Source organism: Pristiophorus japonicus, unplaced genomic scaffold, assembly GCF_044704955.1.
Source record: "Pristiophorus japonicus isolate sPriJap1 unplaced genomic scaffold, sPriJap1.hap1 HAP1_SCAFFOLD_717, whole genome shotgun sequence".
NCBI lineage: Eukaryota > Metazoa > Chordata > Chondrichthyes > Pristiophoridae > Pristiophorus > Pristiophorus japonicus.
This window is the reverse complement of record NW_027254632.1, coordinates 58,463-83,951: the sequence shown is the minus strand read 5'-3', so window position 1 is coordinate 83,951 and position 25,489 is coordinate 58,463. Positions and strand designations below refer to the sequence as shown.

The following is a 25,489-nucleotide window of genomic DNA, read 5'->3' as shown; positions in this document are numbered from 1 at the left end:
CGTCATCCCCCTCAACAGTACTCAAAACGGTGTATCTGTTTTGCAGGGGGATGACCGCAGGGGACCCCTGCACTACCTTCCTTGCACTGCTCTTCCTGCTGGTCTTCCATTCCCTAGCTGGCTGTTGTCCCTTCACCTGCGGTATGACCAACTCACTAAACGCGCTATTCACATCATTCTCAGCATCGTGGATGCTCCAGAGTGAATCCATCCTCAGCTCCAACTACGCAATGCGGTCTGTCAGGAGCTGGAGGTGGATACACTTCCCGCACACGTAGTCGTCAGGGACACTGGAAGCGTCCCTGAGTTCCCACATGGTACAGGAGGAGCATAACACCTGACCGAGCTCTCCTGCCATGACTTAACCCTTAGATAGGCAACAACAATGCTAAAGTTTACTTACTGTTATAGAAGAGAAAAAAGAAAAACTACTCACCAATCACCAGCCAATCACTTACCCCCTTGGCTGTGACGTCACCTTTTTGTTTCTTTCTACTTCTTTTTTGCCTTCTCCCTATAGCTGCACCGGCTGGGCCTTTTGCAGGCCTCTCGCCATCCCCGGAACTCACGGCTCTCCACGCACCTCCACACGCTGTTCCCGACTGCCGCCGCGTTGGGCCTTTTGTACTCTTTTTGTCTCTGTACCCCCTCCAAAGCCAGTATATCCTTCCTTAAGTAAGGTGACCAAAACTGCACGCAGTACTCCAGGTGCGGCCTCACCAATACCCTATATAGTTGCAGCAGGACCTCCCTGCTTTTGTACTCCATCCCTCTCGCAATGAAGGCCAACATTCCATTCACTTTCCTGAATACCTGCTGCGCCTGCAAACTAACTTTTTGGGATTCATGCACAAGGACCCCCAGGTCCCTCTGCATCGCAGCATGTTGTAATTTTGTAATTTCTCCCCATTCAAATAATATTCCCTTTTACTGTTTTTTTCCCAAGGTGGATGACCTCACACTTTCCGACATTGTATTCCATCTGCCAAACCTTCGCCCATTCGCTTAACCTATCCAAATCTCTTTGCAGCCTCTCTGTGTCCTCTACACAACCCGCTTTCCCACTAATCTTAGTGTCATCTGCAAATTTTGTTACTCTACACTCTGTCCCCTCTTCCAGGTCATCTATGTATATTGTAAACAGTTGTGGTCCCAGCACCGATCCCTGTGGCACACCACTAACCACCGATTTCCAACCCGAAAAGGACCCATTTATCCCGACTCTCTGCTTTCTGTTCGCCAGCCAATTCTCTATCCATGCTAATACATTTCCTCTGACTCCGCGTACCTCTATCTTCTGCAGTAACCTTTTGTGTGGCACCTTATCGAATGCCTTTTGGAAATCTAAATACACCACATCCATTGGTACACCTCTATTCACCATGCTCGTTATATCCTCAAAGAATTCTAGTAACCACTGCTCTCTGTTCCTAGCCACGTGGAACGCATTGCCTGAAAAATGGTGGAAATTACTTTCAAGAAGAAATTGGAAATGTACTTGAAAGGGAGGAGTTATGGGATTCTGGGGAAAGAGTGGGGGTGTGGGACTAATTGGACAGGTTTTCAAAAAGCCGGCACAGACTCGATGGACTGAATAACCTCCTCCTGCACTGTATGATTCCATGATTATTGGTCACTAATAAAGTAGATAAGAGATTGTCAATGGATGTTGTCTAGAGACTTCCAGAAGGCTTTCCATAGAGTGTCACACAACAGATGTGGTCCTGAGCTGTAGTTGGCCTTCTGCGACTGGTGGGTACCGGAGGGACTGGAGTGCATCATCACCCCAGCAAACAGAACTCTAATTTAATCTGCTAAGTTTCCTTTTAATTGTGGTGAAGTTCCAGTCTTTATGGGTTGTGCCCTTTAAGAAGGGGGCATCTGCTTCCCTCTGAATGGCTGATGGCGATTATCATCCACCAGTGGAATCAGAGTGAGCTGCAGTTGGAAAATAAACATTAATTGAAGGCGTCAGTTACAACATTCAATAAATCTAAATTAATAAAAATGAAAAAATATTTTCCAGAGTTGACTAAATTGTGGGCGCGTATACACTGAGTGTGACAGTTTTTAATGACACCAAGTGCTGGGGTTTCAGTTTATTTTGTTGTCCTTGCTCCAAACACATTTCACCTGCTTCCAATCACATTCCTGTCAGGTGGAAGATCAAGACATTTAATGGCGGCTGTCTCACCCAGCCTGCAGTGCGATACAGAATGTGCCACCCGACTCTCTGACACCTCCTCCTACCTCCCCGGACCATGACCCCGCTACCCAACATCAAACCATTGTTTCCCAGACTGTCACTGATCTCAATGCCTCTGGAGATCTTCCCTCCACGGCCGCCAACCTCAAAGACCCCCAACCACGCACAGCCCGCTTCTACCTCCTTCCCAAGATCCACAAACAGGACTGCCCTGGTAGACCCATCGTTTCACCCTGATCTCAGCTCTATTTGTTCTCCCCTTGTCCAGTCTCTTCCCGCCTACATCCATGATTCTTCTGATGCCCTCCACCATTTTAACAGTTTCCAGTTTCCTGGCCCCAACCATCTCCTTTTCACCATGGATGTCCAATCCCTCTACACTTGCATCCCCCACCAGGACAGCCTGAGGGGGCTCTGCTTCTTCCTCGAGCAGAGGCCCAACCAGTCCCCATCCACCACCACCCTCCTGCGCCTGGCTGAACTTGTTCTCACATTGAACAACTTCTCCTTTGACTCCACTCACTTCCTTCAAATTATGGGAATCCTATGCCTGCTTTTTTGTGGGATATGTGGAAAATTCTTTGTTCCAGTCCTCCTCAGTTCCTTCCCTCACCTCTTCTTCTGGTACATTGATGAACGTATCGGTGTGGTTTCCTGCTCTCACCCTGAACTGGAAAATTTCATTCACTTTGCTTCCAATTTCCACCCTTCCCTTACCTTCACATGGTCCATATCTGACTCTTCCCTTCCCTTCCTTGACTTTTCTGTCTCCATTTCTGGGGATAGGCTATTGACAAACATTCAATGACTGTCTGCTGGCTGCCACAGCTACCTGGACTACAGTTCCTCCCACCCCGCTTCCTGTAAGGACTCCATTCCATTCACCCATTTCTCATCTCCGTCGCATCTGCTCTGATGATGCCACCTTCCACACTAGTGCCTCTGATATGTCCCTTTTCCCTAAATCAAGGATTCTCCTCTGCTGTGGTTAACATGGCCCTTGACCGTGTCTGTTCTATTTCCCGCCATTCTGCTCTCATCCCTTCCTTGCCCTCCCAGAACCAAGATGGGGTTCCCCTTGTCCTCACCTTTCACCCCACCAGCCTCCACATTCAATGGATCATCCTGCACCCTTTCCGCCTCCTCCAGGGTGGTCCCACAACCAATCACATCTTCCCCTCCCCTCTCAGTATTCCGAAGGGATCGCTCCCTCTGAGATATGCTGATCCACTCCACAGTCACCCCCAGCACCCCTCCCTTTTCCACAGCAACTTACCGTGCAAGCACAGGAGCTGCAACACCTGCCCTTTTACCTCCTCCATTCCCACTGTCCAGGGCCCCAAACACTCCTTCCAGGTAAAACAGTGCGATTTACTTGTACTTCTTTCAATTTATAATGTATTCCCTGCTCACGATTTGGTATCCTCTACAATGGGGAGTTCAAACACAGATTGGGTGACTGCTTTGTGGAAAACCTCCATTCAGTCCGCGAGGGTGACCCCGAGCCTCTGGTCGCCTGTCTCCGGTCCACTCCCACTCCCACATCTCTGTCCTCGGCCTCCTACACTGTTCTAATGAAGCTGAGTACAGAACTCGAGGAACAGCACCTCATCTTCTGTTTAGGCCTTCTGGACTCGACATAAGAATTCAACAATTTCAAACCATAACTTCTGCTCATATTTTTTTTCTTTTCTGTTTTTTTGTCTTTCCCATGGCAGCTGTTGATGATTCTGCCATCTCCATTTACGCCCTATCAAGACTCATAGAAACATAGAAAATAGGAGCAGTAGTAGGCCATTCGGCCCTTCAAGTCTGCACCACCATTCAATATCATGGCTGATCCTCTATCTCAACACCATATTCCTGCTTTTCCCCATACCCCTTAATGCCTTTTGTTTCTAGAAATCAATCCATCTCCCTCTTAAATATATTCAGTGACTTGGCCTCCACAGCCTTCTGTGGTAGAGAATTCCACAGATTCACCACCCTCCAAGTGAAAAAATTTCTCCTCATCTCGGTCCTAAATTTCCTACCCCGTATCCTGAGACCTCCTTGTTCTTGACTTCCCATCCAGGAGAAACATCCTCCCCGCATCCAGTCTGTCCAACCCAGTCAGAATTTTATACGTTTCTATGAGATCCGCCCTCATTCTTCTAAACTCTAGTGAATACAGGCCTAGTCGATCCAATCTCCTCATTCGACAGTCCTGCCATCCCAGGAATCAGTCTGGTGAATCTTCGCTGCACTCCCTCTATGGCAAGTATACCCTTTCTTAGGTAAGGAGACCAAAACTGCACACAATACTCCAGATGCGGTCTCACCAAGGCCCTGTATAACTGTAGTAAAACATCCTTGCTTCTGTACTCAAATCCTCTTGCAATGAAGGCCAACATACCATTTGCCTTCCTAACTGCTTGCTGCACCTGCTTGTTTACTTTCAATGACTGGTGTACAAGGACACCCAGGTCTCTCTGTACATCGACACTTCCCAAGTCATAACCATTTAAATAATACTTTGTCCTTATGTTTTTCCTGCCAAAGTGGATAACTTCACATTTATCCACGTTATATTGCATCTGCCTTGTGTTTGCCCACTCACTCATCCTATCTAAATCGCCTTGTAGCGTCTTTGCATCCTCCTCACAATTCATAATCCCACCTAGTTTTGTGTCATCAGCAAACTTGAAAATATTACATTTGGTTCCCTCATCCAAATCATTTATATATATATTGTGAATAGCTGGGGTCCAAGCACTGATCCCTGTGGTACCCCACTAGTCACTACCCACCACCCCAAAAAAGACCTGTTTATTCCTACTGTTTCCTGTCAGATAACCAATTTTCAATCCATGCCAATACATTACCCCCAATCCTATGTGCTTTAATTTTGCACACTAACCTCTTATGTGGGACTTTATCAAAGGCCTTCTGAAAATCCAAATACACTACATCCACTGGTTCTCCCTTATCTATTATATCAGTTACATCTTCAAAAAAGCTCCAGTAGGTTTGTCAAACGTGATTTTCCTTTCATAAATCTATGTTGACTTTGTTTAATTCCGTTGATATTATCTAAGTGTGCCGTTATCACATCCTTTATAATAGACTCTAGCATTTTTGCTACTACTGATGTCAGGCTAACCGGTCTGTAGTTCCCCGTTTTCTCTCTCCCTCCTTTTTTAAATAGTGGGGTTACATTTGACACCCTCCAATCTGCAGGAACTGATCCATAATCTAAAGAATTTTGGAAGATGACAACCAATGCATCTACTATTTCCATGGCTACCTCTTTTAGTACTCTGGGATGCAGATCATCAGGCCCTGGGGATTTATCGGCCTTCAGTCCCATTAGTTTCTCCAGCATTATTTTCTTACTAATACTCATTTCCATTAATTCCACTTGCTCACTAGACCCTTGGTTCCCTAGCATTTCTGGGAGGTTATTTGTGTCTTCTTCCGTGAAAACAGAACTGAAGTATTTATTTAATTGTTCTGCCATTTCCTTGTTTCCCATTACAAATTCTCCTGTTTCTGTCTGTAAAGGACCTACATTTGTCTTCACTAATCTTGTTTTTTTACATACTTATAGAAACTTTTGCAGACATTTTTTTATGTTCCTTGCAAGTTTCCTCTCATACTCTATTTTTCTCCACTTAATCATCTCTTGGTCCTCATCTTTTGTTTCTTACCATCTCCTTTTGCCTCGCACCATCATCCCTTTTGTTTCTTAATCTCTTCTGCCTTCCACTCTATCACAGACCTTCCCTTTTGTTCTTTCCTCACCACCCCCCACCCCTAATCCCTGCCTCTACACTTGCTTCAAATCCTGTTACAGCTCTAACTTTTTCCAATTCTGATGAAGGATTAACAAAATGTTAACACTGTTTCTCACTCCACAGACGCTGCTAAGTTTTTCCAGCATTTTTTATTTTTATTTAAACATAAGCGTGTCCCTTACAACGGAGGCAGCACGTGCCTGGAGCAGTTGGAGGGAGTTTTGAACCTGGAACAGCAGGAGAGAGTTTTGACCCTGGAGCAGTTGGAGGGAGTTTTGAACCTGGAGCAGCAGGAGGGAGTTTTGACCCTGGAGCAGCAGGAGGGAGTTTTGAACCTGGAGCAGCAGGAGGGAGTTTTGAACCTGGAGCAGCAGGAAGGAGCTTTGAACCTGGAACAGCAGGAGGGAGTTTTGACCCTGGAGCAGTTGGAGGGAGTTTTGAACCTGGAGCAGCAGGAGGGAGTTTTGAACCTGGAGCAGCAGGAAGGAGCTTTGAACCTGGAACAGCAGGAGAGAGTTTTGAACCTGGAGCAGCGGGAGGGAGTTTTGAACCTGGAACAGCAGGAGAGAGTTTTGAACCTGGAACAGCAGGAGGGAGTTTTGAACCTGGAGCAGCAGGAGGGAGTTTTGAACCTGGAGCAGCAGGAGGGAGTTTTGAACCTGGAGCAGCAGGAGGGAGTTTTGAATCTGGAGCAGCAGGAGGGAGTTTTGAACCTGGAGCAGCAGGAAGGAGCTTTGAACCTGGAACAGCAGGAGGGAGTTTTGAACCTGGAACAGCAGGAGGGAGTTTTGAACCTGGAGCAGCAGGAGGGAGTTTTGAACCTGGAGCAGCAGGAAGGAGCTTTGAACCTGGAACAGCAGGAGGGAGTTTTGAACCTGGAGCAGCTGGAGGGAGTTTTGAACCTGGAGCAGCAGGAGGGAGTTTTGACCCTGGAGCAGCTGGAAGCAGCTCGAGTCTGGAGCCAACACAGGTCCTGTCAAGGGGACGAAATGAGAAATAAAAAGTAATAAAATTAGCACATCACAAGGATGGAGATTGTTTCTTCCAATATTAATTGAATCACTGGACAGGGAATGAATCTTAAAGAAAGCTAATAACTGATTTAATTTGCTTCAATTGCTGAGTTTCTAATTTTAACTTAATTTATAATTATGGTATATATTATTTTTGTTTAATTATAATTAATCTTTATTATAGTGATTTTACTATTGTATACTCCTTATTGTATTATTTACAATGTAATTTGAATTTTTTAAAAAAAAAAGTGTTTTTGCCTGTCTATCTGCTGCACATTTTGGCTGCCGCTTTGGACCCGAGCCATTTACCTCTTTTTACACTTCCTTCTCATGCTTTTTCTCTCTTTCCCTCAATGGTCAATATCCAACATGCTGTAAAATTGTTGTGAAGCACCTTAGGATGTTTTACTACGTTAAAGGCGCTATATAAATAAAAGTTATTATTTCAGGTTCAGCACGGATTAGACGTAGAGTAAAGCTCCCTCTACATTGTCCCATCTAACACTCCCAATGCAGGTACAGCACGGGGTTCGATCCAGATTAAAGCGTCCTCTACACTGTCCCATCAAACACTCCCAGGGCAGGTACAACATGTGTTAGATACAGAGTAAAGCTCCCTCTACAATGTCCCATCAAATACTCCCAGGGCAGTGTCGAGGGAACTTTACTGAGATCCATCACCTCAATGAGCACAAAAATTCACCGAAAGGGAGTAACATAAACCCAACAGCTGCTGCACAACAGAAATACTGAGGGACAGAGAGTGTTCGGGACAATGACATTTCTCACTCAATAAGGTATAAATTGATCCTGTACCTCTCCCCATTAATCCTGGGCTCCACACGGGTTGAATCCTGCTGTTTCCCTTCCTGTCACAGCACTGAGCTAAACCTAGTCCATAATGCGCAGGGCTCAGGGAGGTTGGTTGCTGGGCACTACAGTGATGTCATAAAGCAGGACCATTCAGCCCAGCGGGTCCTCTCCTTGTCCCTTTAAAGGTGGAGAGTTGGGACATCCTGTCTCAACACACATTCCCCCTGTTCATACTGAGAATCCCCAGGGAAGGCCCAAGGCCCAGAGTGTGGAACACGACTAAGGGGAAAAAAGGAGAGAAGGGGAGGTAAGTCAAGTACTAGGGAGTGAGGGACACCAAGCTTCAGGTTTAGAGCCTGTAAACTTCAGGAGGGGCAGACCGAGTTCAGTAGTTTCATGATCCAGGGAGAGAACAAGGAGCAGATTTGGAGACTGGTGTGGATTCCAGCACAGTGAGGATGTGGGGGGAGGGAGATTGTGTAGGGCCATGTATTAGGGGTGTAGGAGGAACAAGAGAGGAAAGGTCAGAGGAGCAATTACTGCAGCAGTGTCCATAAATAGTGAGAGAGAAGGTGGGGGTTAGAGTGGACCATGGAGAGTCTGTTAAACTGTCTGTGTGCTGTGACCAGCTTTCCTTCTGTTAAAAATAGCCTCCTGTAGCCCATTAAATTCCACCAATGTCCTTTGGTCCAGTCTCTCTTTGTAAAACATCGGCTGTTATTAAAGCTTCTTATTCTGACTCACTCACAGAGAGAAATGAGCTGCAGAACTGGCCACACTATCAGCTTTAAGGAGACATTTCCATTTGGAGATCGGATTGCCCATTAAGTTTGACTAAATTGATGTTAAAGTAACAATGCTGCTTTGCCCCGTGACAATAACACATCAGAATATTTCCCACAGGTTAAAATCCAATATTACAGGGACTCACTGCCCTGGATGGTTGAAGTGGACCCTGTCATATAATCGAATTTTCTGTCCTGTCATCTTGTAGATTCATCTTTTAGAATGTTGTGGGAACTCAGTTTTCAGATGGGATTTAATGATCGACTGAATCCTGCCAGACAGGGAGCAGATAATCAGCCTCTCCCAGTATCGATGAGTTTCCAGCTGGGATGAGGAACTGAACTCATTCCCACACTCCCATTTCCATGGTTTCTCCATGGTGGCGGTGTCCTCATGTTTCTCCAGGTTCAATATCCAATGGCTGATGAAATACAGGTCCCAATGAATACATTGACTGTTAGATGTTGATGGGATGTTTGGTTTAAGCTTCCCGTCTGTAAATCCTCCTTGTCTTGGCTATATACTGCTTTTCTGGACTGCAACCGTTCAAGAAAGTGGCTCACCATCACCTTCTCAAGGACAGTTAGGTATGGGCAATAAATGATGGCCTTGCCAGTGCTGCCCACATACCAGGAATTTTTTAAAAAGTAAGGAAGAAACCAGTCAGGATTGGAAAACTATTGACAAAGAATTCAAGGGGTTCTTCCATTTGGGATCGTTATTTATTTTGTCCACTCAAGGAGTTAGATAACAGACTTTCACCTGCAAATATAGAGCTGGATTATTGGGCCGTGATGTGTTTACTTTTGTTGAGTACATTTGCTGAGTGGATTTAAATTGAAAACCAGGTTTGCAGGCATGATTCTCTATCCACACATCGAAAGTGAGAGAGATGCTGTGGGGCACACGCTAAGTCCAGTAGCTGGAAGTGATTAACAGACTGGGTTTTGTGTTTAGTGACCCCAGGCATGTTACCGATACCATCCCTGGATACCAAGGCTAGGAGAGGCACTCTAAAAGGTATGGAGATCTGGGACTTGTCCATGAGAGAAATGAAAGATATGAGAACTGAAATGATCTAGAGTTAGAAAGGAGAAAAGGTCCAAAAATGGAACAGTCTGTAACAGGACACCAATTAGTCTCCTCTTACCTTGGAGATGTCAAGGACATGACACATTGTGTTTGAAACAAAGCTGATTTATTTGAAAGATATCAAAACACAAAATCCAGCCCAGTTATTGGGGTTATCAGCAGAAACAAACCCCAACTGTCAGAATGAACATGGTTCAGTCCTGGATGTGATTGTTGGGGCAGGAGAGCGGCCTCTCCCCAGTGTGAACTCACTGGAGTGTCAGAAGGTTAGATGACTGATTGAATCCTTTCCCACACACACAGCAGGTGAACAGCCTCTCCCAGTATGAACTTGTTGGTGTCTCAGCAGGTTGGATGAGGTAGTGAATCCCTTCCCACAATCAGGGCAGATGAACGGCCTCTCCCCAGTGTGAACCCGTTGGTGTCTCAGCAGTTGGGATGACTGAGTGAATCCTTTCCCACACACAGAGCAAGTGAACGGCCACTCCCCAGTGTGAGTATGTTGGTGTGTCAGCAGATCATTTTTTATTTTAAAACTCTTCTCACAGTCAGAACATTTAAAAGGTCTCTCCCCAGTGTGAACTCGCTGGTGTGTCAGCAGGATGGATGAACGACTGAATCTCTTCCCACATACGGAGCAGGTGAACGGTCTCTCCCTAGTGTGAGTGCGTTGGTGATTCATCAGCTCATTTGTGCTTTTAAAGCTCTTCTCACAGTCAGAACATTTAAAAGGTCTCTCATCAGTGTGAAATCGCTGGTGTGTCAGCAGGTTGGATGAGTGAGTGAATCCCTTCCCACACTCTGAGCAGGTGAACGGCCTCTCCCCAGTGTGAACTCGCTGGTGTGTCAGCAGGTTGGATAACCGAGCGAATCGTTCACCACACACTGAGCAGGTGAACGGCCTCTCTCCAGTGTGAGTGCGTTGATGATTCAGCAGATCCCTTGTGCTTTTAAAGCTCTTCTCACAGCCAGAACATTTCAAAGGTCTCTTATTGGTGTGAGTAAGTTGGTGAGACGTGAGGTGGGATAACTGAGTGAATCCCTTCCCACACACGGAGCAGGTGAATGGCCGCTCCCCAGTGTGGATTCGCTTGTGCACTGTGAGGTGGGATGACACAGTGAATCCCTTCCCACACACTGAGCAGGTGAATGGCCTCTCCCCAGTGTGAACTCGCTGGTGTCTCATCAGGTGGGATGATACAGTGAATCCCTTCCCACACACGGAGCAGGTGAACGGCCGCTCCCCGGTGTGAACTCGCTGGTGTTCCGTGAGCGTGGATGACTGCCTGAATCTCATTCCACAGTGAGAGCAACTGAACGGTCTCTCATCAGTGTGAATCTGCTGGTGTCTCACCAGGTGGTATGACTGAGTGAATCCCTTCCCACACACGGAGCAGGTGAATGGCCTCTCCCCAGTGTGAACTCGCTGGTGATTCAGCAAAGTGGATGACTGAGTGAATCCCTTCCCACAGTCCCCACATTCCCACGGTTTCTCCATGGTGCGGGTGTCCTTGTGTCTCTCCAGGTTGGACGATCAGTTGAAGCCTCGTCCATACACAGAACACGTATACAGTTTCTCCCCGCTGTGAATGGTGCGATGTTTTTTCAGGCTGTGTAACTGGTTAAAAGCTCTTTCCACAGTCAGTGTACTGGAACACTCTCACTCGGGTGTGTGTGTCTTGGTGCTTTTCCAGTCACATTGATGTTTGAAATCTTTTTCCACAAACAGAACAAACATTTCTCCTTCCACTTTCACGGTCCGATGATATTCAGGTTGCAATGAATCGAGTGACTGTCACATCTTGATGTGATGTTTGGTTTAAGTTTCCCGTCTGTAAATCCTCCCCTTCTAATACCCTGTAAAAGGAGTTTACAAAAGTCATCACTAAGTACAGGATAGAAAGTTAGAACAGACAATTCTAATATTTATGGAACATTCTTTCCTCTCTTGTTCCCCAAAACATGTGGTCCAATCAAACAAATAGCAGAAAAAATAAGCAACAAAGTCACAACAATAGCAAAGGGAACCTTCCCAACTAAACTAAGATGTTGTTACCAGTGTCTATGACACACTCTGTATGCTGAGGTGGAACATATGAAGTGTACCAATGGACACTGCATTCTCCAGGGCCACTCAGACAAGACCGCGGAAGATAGGCAGGCAGCCAGAGCAACCACCCACCATTGGTCCCCTGGCCATCCTGGACCTACAAATTGCTGTTTTAGCCAGGCCCAAGGGAAGGTCCAAGAGAAGAACCAGCAGCTTGTTCACACTGTTCAGAAACCATTTAAATGTTCTGACTGTGGGAAGAGCTTTAAAACACTCAGGTAGCTGAAGGGACACCAGCGAGTTCACACTGATGAGGCCATTCAAATGTTCCGACTGTGGGAAGAGGTTTAAAAGACCCAGGAAGTTGAAGGGACACTAGCGAGTTCACTGAAAGGACACTGGGGAGAGGCCGTTCACCTGCTCCGAATGTGGGAAAGGATTCACTGAGTCATACATGCTGAAGACACCAACTTGTTCACACTGATGAGAGACCCTTTAAATGTTCTGACTGTGGGAAAGCTTTAAAAGCTCCGGGGAGCTGAAGAGACGCGAGCTCATTCACACTTGTGAGAGACTGTTCACCTGCTCCGTGTGTGGGAAGGGATTCACTCAGTCATCCACCCTCCTGTCACACCAGCTTGTTCACACTGACGAGAGACCCTTTAAATGTTCTGACTGTGGGCAGTGCTTTAAAAGCTCTAAGAGCCTTAAGAGACACCGGCGTGTTCACACTGATCATAGAATCCTACAGCACAGAAGGAGGAGCTTCGGCCCTTCATGTCTGTGCTGCCATTTTGAAAGAGCTGTCCAATTTAGTCCCCTACCCCAGCTTTATCCCCATAACCCTACAATCTTGTCCCGTTCAAGTACATGCCCAATTGCTGTTTGAAAGTTCCTATAGAACCTGATTCCACCATCCTTTCAGATGGTGCATTCCAGACCTTAACATCCCTCTGTGTGAAAATATTTCCCCGCTAGTTCTTGTGGCAATTATTTTAAATCTGTGCCCTTTGGTTACTGACCATTTTGCCAGAGGAAACAGTTTCTCCCTACTTGCTCTATCATAACCCCTCCTAACTTTGAATACCTCTATTAGGTCTCACCTTAATCTTATCTGCTCGAAGGGGAACAATCCCAGCTTCTCCTACTCCCCACATAACTGAAGTCCGCCATCCCTGGTAACATCGTGGTAAAGCTCCTCTGTACCTTCTCCAAGGCCTTGTCATCCTTCCGAAAGTGTGGTGCCCAGAATTGTACACAAGTCTCCAGCTGAGGCTAAAACCGTGCAGCCATACAGAGCCCTGGTTAGAAACATAGAAAATAGGTGCAGTAGGCCATTTGGCCCTTCGAGCCTGCACCATCATTCAATAAGATCATAGCTGATCATTCACCTCAGTACCCCTTTCCTGCTTTCCCTCCATAGCCCTTGATCCCTTTAGCCGTAAGGGCCACATCTAAGTCCCTCTTGAATATATCTAACGAACTGGCCTCAACAACTCTCTGTGGTAGAGAATTCCACAGGTTCACAATTCTCTGAGTGAAGAAGTTTCTCCTCATCTCGGTCCTAAATGGCTTACTCCTTATCCTTAGACTGTGATCCCAGGTTCTGAACTTCTCCAACATCGGGAACATTCTTCCTGCATCTAACCTGTCCAGTCCCGTCAGAATTTTATATGTTTCTATGAGATCCACTCTCATTCTTCGAAACTCCAGTGAATACAGGCCCAATCGATCCAGTCTCTCCTCATAGGTCAGTCCTGCCATCCCAGGAATCAGTCTGGTGAACCTTCGCTGTACTCCCTCAATAGCAAGAACGTCCTTCCTCAGATTAGGAGACCAAAACTGAAAACAATATTCCAGGTGAGGCCTCACTCACCAAGGCCCTGTACAACTGCAGTAAGACCTCCCTGCTCATATACTCAAATCCCCTAACTATGAAGGTCAACATGCTATTTGCCTTCTTCACCGCCTGCTGTACCTGCATGCCAACTTTCAATGACTGATGTACCATGACACCCAGGTCTTGTTGCACCTCCCCTTTTCTTAATCTGCCGCCATTCAGATAATATTTTGCCTTTATGTTTTTGCCACCAAAGTGGATAACCTCACATTTATCCACATTATACTGCATTTGCTCACTCGCCTAACCTGTCCACGTCACCCTGCAGCCTCTTAGCATCCTCCTCACATCTCACACAGCCACCCAGCTTAGTGTCATCTGCAAACTTGGAGATATTACACTCAATTCCTTCATCTAAATCATTGATGTATACTGTAAATAGCTGGGGTCCCAGCACTGAGCCTTGCGGTACCCCACTAATCACTGCCTGCCATTCTGAAAAGGACCTGTTTATCCTGACTCTACTTCCTGTCTGCCAACCAGTTCTCTATCCACGTCAATACATTACCCCCAACACCATGTGCTTTAATTTTGCACACCAATCTCTTGTGTGGGACCTTGTCAAAAGCCTTTTGAAAGTCCAAATACACCACATCCACTGGTTCTCCATTGTCCAGTCTACTAGTTACATCCTCAAAGAATTCTAGAAGATATGTCAAGCATGATTTCCCTTTCATAAATCCATGCTGACTTGGACCCATCCTGTCACTGCTTTCCAAATGCGCTGCTATTTCATCTTTAATAATTGATTCCAACAGTTTCCCCACTACTGATGTCAGACTAACCGGTCTATAATTCCCTGTTTTCTTTCTCCCTCCTTTTTAAAAAAGTGGTGTTACATTAGCTACCCTCCAGTCCATAGGAACTGATCCAGAGTCGATAGACTGTTGGAAAATGATCACCAATGCATCCACTATTTCTAGAGCCACTTCCTTAAGTACTCTGGGATGCAGACTATCAGGCCCTGGAGATTTATCGGCCTTCAATCCCATCAATTTCCCTAACACAATTTCCAGACTAATATGGATTTCCTTCAGTTCCTCCTTCTCACCAGACCTTCGGTCCCCGAGTATTCCTGGAAGGTTATTTGTGTCTTCTTTAGTGAAGACAGAACCAAAGTATTTGTTCAATTGGTCTGCCATTTCTTCGTTCCCCATTATAAATTCACCTGATTCTGACTGCAAGGGACCTACATTTGTCTTCACTAATCTTTTTCTCTTCACATATCTATAGAAGCCTTTGCAGTCAGATTTTATGTTCGCAGCAATCTTCCTCTCAACTATTTTCCCCCTTCTAATTAAACCCTTTGTCCTCCTCTGCTGAATTATAAAATTCTCCCAGTCCTCAGGTTTTCTGCTTTTTCTGGCCAATTTATATGTCTCTTCCTTGGATTTAACACTATCCTTACTTTCCCTTGTTAGCCACGGTTGAGCCACCTTCCCCATTTTATTTTTACTCCAGACAGGGATGTACAATTGTTGAAGTTCATCCATGTGATCTTTAAATGTTTGCCATTGCCTATCCACCGTCAACCCCTTAAGTATAATTCGCCAGTCTATTCTAGCCAATTCACGTCTCATACCGTCGAAGTTACCTTTCCTTAAGTTCAGGACCTTAGTCTCTGAATTAACTTTGTCCCTCTCATCTTAATAAAGAATTCTACCATATTATGGTCACTCTTTCCCATGGGGCCTCGCACAACAAGATTGCTAATTAATCCTTTATCATTACACATCACCCAGTCTAGGATGGCCAGCCCTCTAGTTGGTTCCTCGACATATTGGTTTGGAAAACCATCCCTAATACACTACAGGAAATTCTTCTCCGCCGTATTGCTACCAGTTTAGTTTGCCCAGTCTATATGTAGATTAAAGTCGCCCATGATAACCGCTGTACCTTTTTGCACGCATCCCTAATTTCTTGTTTGATACTGTCCCCAACCTCACTACTACTGTTTGGTGGTCTGTACACAACTCCCATTCGCGTTTTCTGTCCTTTGCTGTTCCGCAGCTCCACCCATAGAGATACTACATCATCCAAGCTAATGTCCTCCCTTACTATTGCGTTAATTTCCTCTTTAAGCAGCAAAGTTATCCCACCTCATTTTCCTTTCTGTCTATCCTTCCTAAATGTTGAATACCCCTGGATTTTGAGTTCCCAGCCATGATCACCCTGGAGCCATGTGTCCGTGATGCCAATTATACCATATTCATTAATTGCTGCCTGTGCAGTTAATTCGTCCTCCTTATTACAAATACTCCTCGCATTGAGGCACAGATCCTTCAGGCTTGTCTTTTTAACACATTTTGCCCCTTTAGAAGTTTGCTGTAATGTGGCCCTTTTTGATTTTTGCCTTGGGTTTCTCTGCCCTCCACTTTTACTTTTCTTCTTTCTATCTTTTGCTTCTGCCCCCATTCTACTTCCCTCTGTCTCCCTGCATAGGTTCCCATCCCCTGCCATATTAGTTTAACCCACCCCAACAGCACTAGCAAACAGTCCCCCAAGGACATTGGTTCCGGTCTTGCACAGGTGCAGAACATCCTGTTTGTACTGGTTCCACCTCCCCCAGAATGGTGCCAATGTCCCAGGAATTTGAATTCCTCCCTTCTGCACCACTCTTCAAGCCACATATTCATCTTAGCTATCCTGCGATTCCTACACTGACTAACACGTGACACTGGTAGCAATCCTGAGATTGCTACCTTTGAGGTTCTACTTTTTAATTTGACTCCTAGCTCCTTAAATTCACCTTGTAGGACCTCATCCTGCTTTTTACCTGTATCGTTAGTACCACGTTAGTATATGCACCACGACAACTGACTGTTCACCCTCCCTTTTCAGAATGCCTTGCACCTGCTCCGAGACATTCTTGACCCTTGCACCAGGGAGGCAACATACATCCTGAAGTCCCGATTGCGGCCGCAGAAATGTCTATCTATTCCCCTTACAATAGAATCCCCTACTACTATAGCTCTCCTACTCTTTTTCCTGCCCTCCTGTGCAGCAGAGCCACCCACAGTGCCATTGACTTGGCTGGTGCTGGCCTCCCCTGATGAGTCATCCGCCCCAGCAGTACCCAAAACAGTGTATCTGTTTTGGAGGGGGATGACCGCAGGGGACCCTGGCACTACCTTCCTTCCACTGCTCTTCCTGTTGGTCTCCCATTCCCTATCTGTTTGTGTCACCTTTACCTGCGGTAAGACCAACTCACTCAACGTGCTATTCACGGCATCCTCAGCATCGCGGATGCTCCAGAGTGGATCCAGGTGATGCTAGATCAATTGTTAAATCTGAGATTGATAACTTTTTTTTGGAAAACCAAAGATATTATAGGATATGAACCAAAGATGGGTGTGTAGAATTAGGTCGCAGATCAGCCCTGACCTCATTGAATGACAGAACAGGCTCGAGGGGCTGAATGACCTACTCCTGTCCTATGATCCTAACTAGTGATTTGTAAAGGTTTAGTGTAACTTCCTTGCTTTTGTACTCAATGGCCCTATTTGTAAAGCCAAGTATCTCATATGCTTTCTGAACTGCCTTACCAACTTGCCGTTGCACTGTCAATGATTTGTGAATATGCACCTTCAGGTTCCTCTACCTTGCACCCCCTCAAAATATTGCAGTTAGGTTATACTGTTATCCATGTTGTTTCTCCAAAAGTGCATCACTTCACACTTATCCGCATTTTATTGCATCTGCATGTGTCTGACCATTTCACCATTCTGTCTGTGTCCTCCTGACGTCTGCTACTATCATGCTCACTATTTACAATGTTGCCAAGTTTTGTTTCATCTGTAAACTTTGAATTGTACACCCAAACCCAAGTCCAGGTCATTTATATATAACAAGAAAAGCGATGGTGCTAATACGAACCCCTGGGGACCCATACTTCCCTCCATTTAGAAACACATCTTCAGCCTCCTATGCATTAGCCAATTATATACTCAAATTACCAGCATCCCTTTAATTCCCTGTGCTTCTATTTTCCGATTAACTCATTTATGTGGTACTTTATCAAATACCTTTTGAAAGTCCATATACACATCTACTGCACTACCTTCATCAACCTGAGACTCATAGAATCATGGAAATTTACAGCTTTTCAGCCCATCGTGTCCGCGTCAGCTGACCAAGAGCTATCCAGCCCTTGGTCCGTCGCCTTGTAGGTTACAGCACTTCAAGTGCACATCCAAGCATTTTTTAAATGTGGTGAAGGTTCCTACCTCTATCACCCTTTCAGGCAGTGAGTTCCAGACCACCACCACCCTCTGGGTGAAGACATTTCCCCTCATATCTCCTTTAAACCTTCCCCCAATTACTTTAAATCTATGCCTCCTGGTTGTTGCCCCCTCTGCTGATGGAAACAGGTCCTTCATATCAACTTTATCTAGGCCCCTCATAATTTTATACACCTCAGTTAGGTCTCCCCTCATCCTTCTGTGTTCCAAATAAAACAACCGCAGCTTATCCAATCTTTCTTTATAGCCAAAATTCTCCAGTCCAGACAACATCCTCATAAATCTACTCTGTACCCTCTATAGTGTAATCACATCTTTCCTGTAAGGACTCCAGCCGTGGCCTAACCAGTGTTTTACACAGTGCTGGAAGGTGGGATTAGACTGGGTAGCTCTTTTTCGACCAACACGGACACAAGGGGCCAAATGACCTCCTTCTGTGTTGTAATTTTTTATGATTGTATGATTAAGATTATGAAAGGGTTTAATAGGGTGGGTATAGAGAAAATGCTTCTACTTGTGGGGGAGACCAGAGCTCGAGGCCATGAATATAATACCTGTATTTCTATAGTCCCTTTAACGTAGTGAAACGTTGCAAGGCGCTTCACAGGAGCATTGTGAGATAATACAGAGCCGCATAAGTAGAAATTAGTGCAAGTGACCAAAAGCTTGGTCAAAGAGGTAGGTTTTAAGGAGCATCTTGAGGAGGAAAGAGAGGTAGAGAGAGGCGAAGAGGTTTAGGCAGGGAGTTCCAGAGCTTGGGGCCTAGGCAACAGAAGGCACGGCCACCAATAGTTGAGCGATTATAATCAGTGATGCTCAAGAGGGCAGATTTAGAGGAGCACAGATATCTCAGGGGGTTGTGAGGTTGATTACAGAGATAGGGAGGGCCGAGGCCATGGAAGGATTTGAAAATAAGGATGAGAATTTTGAAATCGAGGCGTTGTTTAATCGAAAACCAATGTAGGTCAGCGAGCACAGGGGTAATGAGTGAACGGGACTTGGTGAGAGTTAAGAAAGGGGCAGCTGAATTTTGAATCATAGAAATTTACAGCACGGAAGGCCATTTTGACCCATTGCGTCCACGCCAGTTGACAAAGAGCTATTCTGCCGAATCTCACTTTCCATCTCTTGGTCCGTAGCCCTGTAGATTACAGCACATCCAAGTACTTGTCAAATGTGGTGTAAGTTTCTGCCTCAACCACCCTTTCAGGCAGTGAGTTCCAGACTCCACCACCCTCTGGGTAAAGAAATTCCCCTCATATCTCCTCTAAACCTCCCCCTAATTACTTTAAATCTATTCCCCTGGTTGCTGACCCATTTGCCAAGGGAAACAGGTCCTTCATATCCACTCTATCCAGGCCCCTCAGAATTTTATACATCTCAGTCAGGTCTCTCATTAACCCTCTGTTATTTCATCAAAGAACTCAATCAGGTTAGTCAGACATGATTTGCCTTTAACAAATCCATATTGGCTGCCCCTTATTAACCCATGCTTCTCCAAGTGAGAATTAATTTTGTCCTTGACAAAGGTCTCCAGTCATTCACCCACCACTGATGTTAGAGTGATTGGCCTGTGGTTACCAGATTTAGCCCTCTCCCCTTTTTTTAAAAACAGGGATGTAATATTTGCAATCCTCCAGTTCTCTGCCATCACTCCCATACATCCACTTCCATCTTTCCTCCTTATGAGAATATGCTTGGTTTGTACCTGGTGTCAAATTTTGTTTAATAATGCACCCATGAAACATGCTGGGACGTTTAAGACGCTGTATAAATACAAGTTGTTGGTGTTGTCTGAAACGGACAATACATTGCGCAGAAGGAAAATATAGTATTTTTAGGCCTTAATATTAAATATTTTGTTCCACAGAAGCACAGATTGTGTCTGCTTTTATTCATGAATTTTAAAAGTCGATATTAAAATCTGAGCCGGTGGGTTGTTAGCCCAAGAGCCTTGTGTCCAATAAGGACAATAAATGCCCCCAGCCTCCCCTGACCCTAATGGCCGCCGGGGTGGCAGCTCCCGGGGGAGCTCCTCTGCTGAATAACTTTATCCCTTGCCGTCTGTTGCCATCCGACACCCTTTCTCCCCCAATCTCCCCGCTTTAAGCTCTCCCTGGCCCCTAAAAGCACAAATCCATGCTGCAAGGGCAGTTACCTGAGCACACTGCCCATCCCCCAAACATGCCTGTTCTTCACCTCCATCAGTGAGTGCAGGATCCCCACCTCCATCAGTGAGTGCGGGATCTCCACCTCCATCAGTGAGTGCAGGATCTCCACCTCCATCAGTGAGTGCAGGATCTCCACCTCCATCAGTGAGTGCAGGATCTCCACCTCCATCAGTGAGTGCTGGATCCCCACCTCCATCAGTGAGTGCAGGATCTCCACCTCCATCAGTGAGTGCAGGATCTCCACCTCCATCAGTGAGTGCAGGATCTCCACCTCCATCAGTGAGTGCAGGATCTCCACCTCCATCAGTGAGTGCAGGATCTCCACCTCCATCAGTGAGTGCAGGATCTCCACCTCCATCAGTGAGTGCGGGATCTCCACCTCCATCAGTGAGTGCAGGATCTCCACCTCCATCAGTGAGTGCGGGATCTCCACCTCCATCAGTGAGTGCGGGATCTCCACCTCCATCAGTGAGTGCGGGATCTCCACCTCCATCAGTGAGTGCGGGATCCCCACCTCCATCAGTGAGTGCGGGATCTCCACCTCCATCAGTGAGTGCAGGATCCCCACCTCCATCAGTGAGTGCAGGATCTCCACCTCCATCAGTGAGTGCAGGATCTCCACCTCCATCAGTGAGTGCAGGATCTCCACCTCCATCAGTGAGTGCGGGATCCCCACCTCCATCAGTGAGTGCAGGATCTCCACCTCCATCAGTGCGTGCAGGATCTCTACCTCCATCAGTGAGTGCGGGATCTCCACCTCCATCAGTGCGTGCAGGATCTCTACCTCCATCAGTGAGTGCAGGATCTCCACCTCCATCAGTGCGTGCAGGATCTCTACCTCCATCAGTGAGTGCAGGATCTCCACCTCCATCAGTGCGTGCAGGATCTCTACCTCCATCAGTGAGTGCGGGATCCCCACCTCCATCAGTGAGTGCAGGATCTCCACCTCCATCAGTGCGTGCAGGATCTCTACCTCCATCAGTGAGTGCGGGATCTCCACCTCCATCAGTGCGTGCAGGATCTCTACCTCCATCAGTGAGTGCAGGATCTCCACCTCCATCAGTGCGTGCAGGATCTCTACCTCCATCAGTGAGTGCAGGATCTCCACCTCCATCAGTGCGTGCAGGATCTCTACCTCCATCAGTGAGTGCCGGATCTCCACCTCCATCAGTGAGTGCGGGATCTCCACCTCCATCAGTGAGTGCAGGATCTCCACCTCCATCAGTGAGTGCGGGATCTCCACCTCCATCAGTGAGTGCGGGATCCCCACCTCCATCAGTGAGTGCGGGATCTCCACCTCCATCAGTGAGTGCTGGATCTCCACCTCCATCAGTGAGTGCAGGATCCCCACCTCCATCAGTGAGTGCAGGATCTCCACCTCCATCAGTGAGTGCAGGATCTCCACCTGCATCAGTGAGTGCAGGATCTCCACCTCCATCAGTGAGTGCAGGATCTCCACCTCCATCAGTGAGTGCAGGATCTCCACCTGCATCAGTGAGTGCAGGATCTCCACCTGCATCAGTGAGTGCAGGATCTCCACCTCCATCAGTGAGTGCAGGATCCCCACCTCCATCAGTGAGTGCAGGATCTCCACCTCCATCAGTGAGTGCGGGATCTCCACCTCCATCAGTGAGTGCGGGATCCCCACCTCCATCAGTGAGTGCAGGATCCCCACCTGCATCAGTGAGTGCAGGATCTCCACCTCCATCAGTGAGTGCGGGATCCCCACCTCCATCAGTGAGTGCGGGATCCCCACCTCCATCAGTGAGTGCCGGATCTCCACCTCCATCAGTGAGTGCAGGATCTCCACCTCCATCAGTGAGTGCAGGATCCCCACCTCCATCAGTGAGTGCAGGATCTCCACTCAAACCCATCTTTAACTCGCCGCACTTTCCCGCTGCCCAGCCCGTGCTCCCCCGCCAGTTGTGGCCGACCCAGCGGCTCCTTGCGGACACCATCGGCGTCCGGGGAGCTCCCGCCCAACTCCCAGCGGACAACTGCACTGCTCCAGGCGGCCCCCAGGATCTCAGCGGCCGGCGGTGAGCCTTTGACCAACTGCCAAAGCCGCTTTGGGCCGAGCTCCCGCGCGAGCCCTTCCTCCGGCCGCGTCCTGACCAACGGACAGCCCAACCTCGCGCCCTGCGGCTCAGCCAATCAGTGGCGCAAGTCCCGCCCCTCGGGCTCCCCGATTGGCTGGACGTCCCGCCGCCGGCTCGTCCTCCAGCCCCGACCTGCTCGCTCCCCATTGGACGGAAACTCCTCCAGCCCCGCCCTACTCGCTCCCCATTAGTCGAAGGCTCCCGTCAATCAGGCTGTGGACCCGGGTCACGTGTCCCTTGAGCCCGCTCTGCCAAATTGACCAAGCACAGCGCGGGACCCGGATCGACGGACCCAGGTTTGGATTTCGCTTTATTCTCTCCCGATCCCCACTCCCTCCCCCCGCGCGATTCTCTACCCAATCCGAGCGGAGAAAACTCACTGCGCGTCACCGATCGCGGCTCTGTAACGGACACAAACGCCTTTTCCCGGAAGGCTCAGCGCCGAGTCCGCACCACAGCATCCAAGCGAACTGGCGCAACACCGAGTGTGGCGGGGCGGGTGGTGTCCTCTGGGCAAGCGCGGTTATTACCGAGGGTGACCGAGAGGGGGCGTTGTGGCGCACGCGGTGCCGTGTACGCATGCTCAGACTCTCGTTGTCAATCACCATCAGGCAGCGCGGCTGCTGGTGAGACCTGTGACATCATAGAGTCAGAGCCAGTGACATCACAGAAGGAGGCCATTCGGACCATTGTGTCCCTGCGGCCGACACAGAGCGATCCGGCAAGGCTGTGTCATCGCACCAACGCTCTTCTCAATCTTCCTCTCTGCAATGCTTCATCTCGCCTTTAACAAGCTCCCTGCTGGAGTGGAGCTAATCTACAGGACAAGCGGGAAATTGTTTAACCTCCGATGTCTCCAGTCCAGATCCAAGGTTGTTCCAATCTCTGTCATTGAATTACAGTATGCAGACGTCGCTTGAGTTTGCGCACACTCGGAGTCCGAACTCCAAACCATCGTTGACACCTTCACTGAAGCGTAAATAAGAACATAAGAACTTGGAGCAGGAGTAGACCATATGGCCCCTCGAGCCTGCTCCACCATTTAATAAGATCATGGCTGAACTGATCCTGGGCTCAGCTCCACTTCCCTGCCTGCTACCTATAACCCTTCACTCCCTTACCGCTAAAAAATCTGTATCTCCACCTTAAATGTAAGTACATAAGAAATAGGAGCAGCAGTAGGCCATATGGCCCCTCGAGCCTGCTCCACCGTTTAATACGATCATGGCTGATCCGATCATGGACTCAGCTCCACTTCCCTGCCCGCTCCCCATAACCCCTTATCGTTTAAGAAACTGTCTATTTCTGTCTTAAATATATTCAATATCCCAGCTTCCACAACTCTCTCAGAGCGCAGATTCCACAGATCCACAACCCTCAGAAGAAATTTCTCCTCATCTCAGTTTAAATGAGCGGCCCCTTATTCTAAGATTATGCCCTCTAGTTCTAGTCTCCCCTATCAGTGGAAACATTCCCTCTGCATTCACCTTGTCAAGACCCCTCAAAATCTTATACGTTTCGATAAGATCACCTCTCTTCTTTAGAATTCTAAAGAGTAGAGGCCCAACCTCATCAGTCAAACCCCTCATCTCCGGAATCAACCTTGTGAATCTTCTCTGAACTGCCTCCAAAGCAAGTATATCTTTTCATAAATATGGAAACCAAAACTGCCGCAGTATTCTAGGTGTAGCCTCATCAATACCCTGTACAACTGTAGCAAGGCTTCCCTGCTTTTATACTCCATTCCCTTTGCAACAAAGGCCAAGATTCCATTGGCCTACCTGATCACTTGCTGTACCTGCATACTAACCTTTTGTGTTTCATGCACAAGTACCCCAGCTCCCGCTGTACTGCAACACTTGGCAATCTTTCTCCATTTAAATAATAACTTGCTCTTTGATTTTATTCTGCCAAAGTGCATGACCTCACAATTTCCAACATTATACTCCATCTGCCAAATTTTTGCCCACTCACTTAGCCTATCTATGTCCTTTTGCAGATTTTTTGTGTCCTCACACATCGCTTTCCCTCCCATCGTCAGCAAACTTGGCTTCGTTACACTCGGTCCCTTCCTCCAAGTCGTTAATATACATTGTAAATAGTTGGGGTCCCAGCACTGATCCCTGCGGAATCCCACTGGTTACTGATTGCCAACCCGAGAATGAACCATTTATCCCTACTCTCTGCTTTATGTTCGTTAGCCAATCCTCTATCCATGCTAATATATTACCCCTAACCCCGTGAACTTTTATCTTGTGCAGTAACCTTTTATGTGGTACCTTGTCAAATGCCTTCTGGAAGTCCAAATACACCACATCCACTGGTTCCCCTTTATCCGCCCTGTTCATTACATCCTCAAAGAATTCTAGCAAATTTGTCAAACATGATTTCCCCTTCATATATCCATGCTGACTCTGCCTGACCGAATTTTGCTTTTCCAAAACTCCTGCTACTGCTTCTTTAATAATGGACTCCAACATCTTCCAAAGCATAGATGTTAGGCTAACTGGTCTATCGTTTCCTGCTTTTTGTCTGCTTCCTTTTTTAAACAGGGGCGCTACATTTGCAGTTTTCCAATCTGCTAGGACCTCCCCAGAATCCAGGGATGCATCCACTATCCCCGCCGCTACTTCTTTTCAGATCCTAGGGTGCAAGCCATCAGGTCCAGGGGATTTATCCGCCTTTAGTTCCATTATCTTACTGATTACCACCTCCTTAGTGATTGTGATTGTGTTAAGTTCCTCGCCCCCCCCGCCCCATAGTCCCTTGACTATCCACTGTTGGGATATTGTTAGTGTCCTCTACCGTAAAGACTGATACAAAATATTTGTTCAGAGTTTCTGCCATCTCCATGTTCCCCATTACTAATTCCCTGGTCTCATCCTCTAAGGGACAAACATTTACTCTAGCCATTCTTTTCCTTTTTATATACCAATAGAAACTCTTGCTATCAGTTTTTATATTTTGTGCTAGTTTACTTTCATAGTCTAACTTCCCTTAATCATTTTTTTAGTCATTCTTTGTTGGCTTTTAAACGCTTCCCAATCTTCTGTCCTCCCACTAGTTTTGGCCACTTTGTATGCCCTTGTTTTTAATTGGATACCGTCCTTTATTTCTTTACTTAACCACGGATGGCTATCTTTTCTCTTACACCCATTTCTCCTCATTGGAATATATTTTTCTTGAGAGTTGTGAAATATCTCCTTAAATGTACGCCACTGTTCGTCAACCGTCCTACGCGTTAATCTATTTTCCCAGTCCACTTTAGCCAACTCTGCCCTCATACCTTCATATTCTCCTGTATTTAAGCTTAGTACACTGGTTAGAGATCCAACTTTC

At 47.0% G+C, this 25,489-nt stretch overlaps 2 pseudogenes; one reads left to right on the top strand and one right to left on the bottom strand.

Annotated features, from left to right (window-relative positions):
• The window catches only part of LOC139256383 (zinc finger protein 850-like), a 69,353-nt pseudogene extending 46,736 nt beyond the window's left edge, over positions 1–22,617 (bottom strand).
• Positions 22,392–25,489, top strand: part of LOC139256380 (zinc finger protein 235-like) — a 34,945-nt pseudogene continuing 31,847 nt past the window's right edge.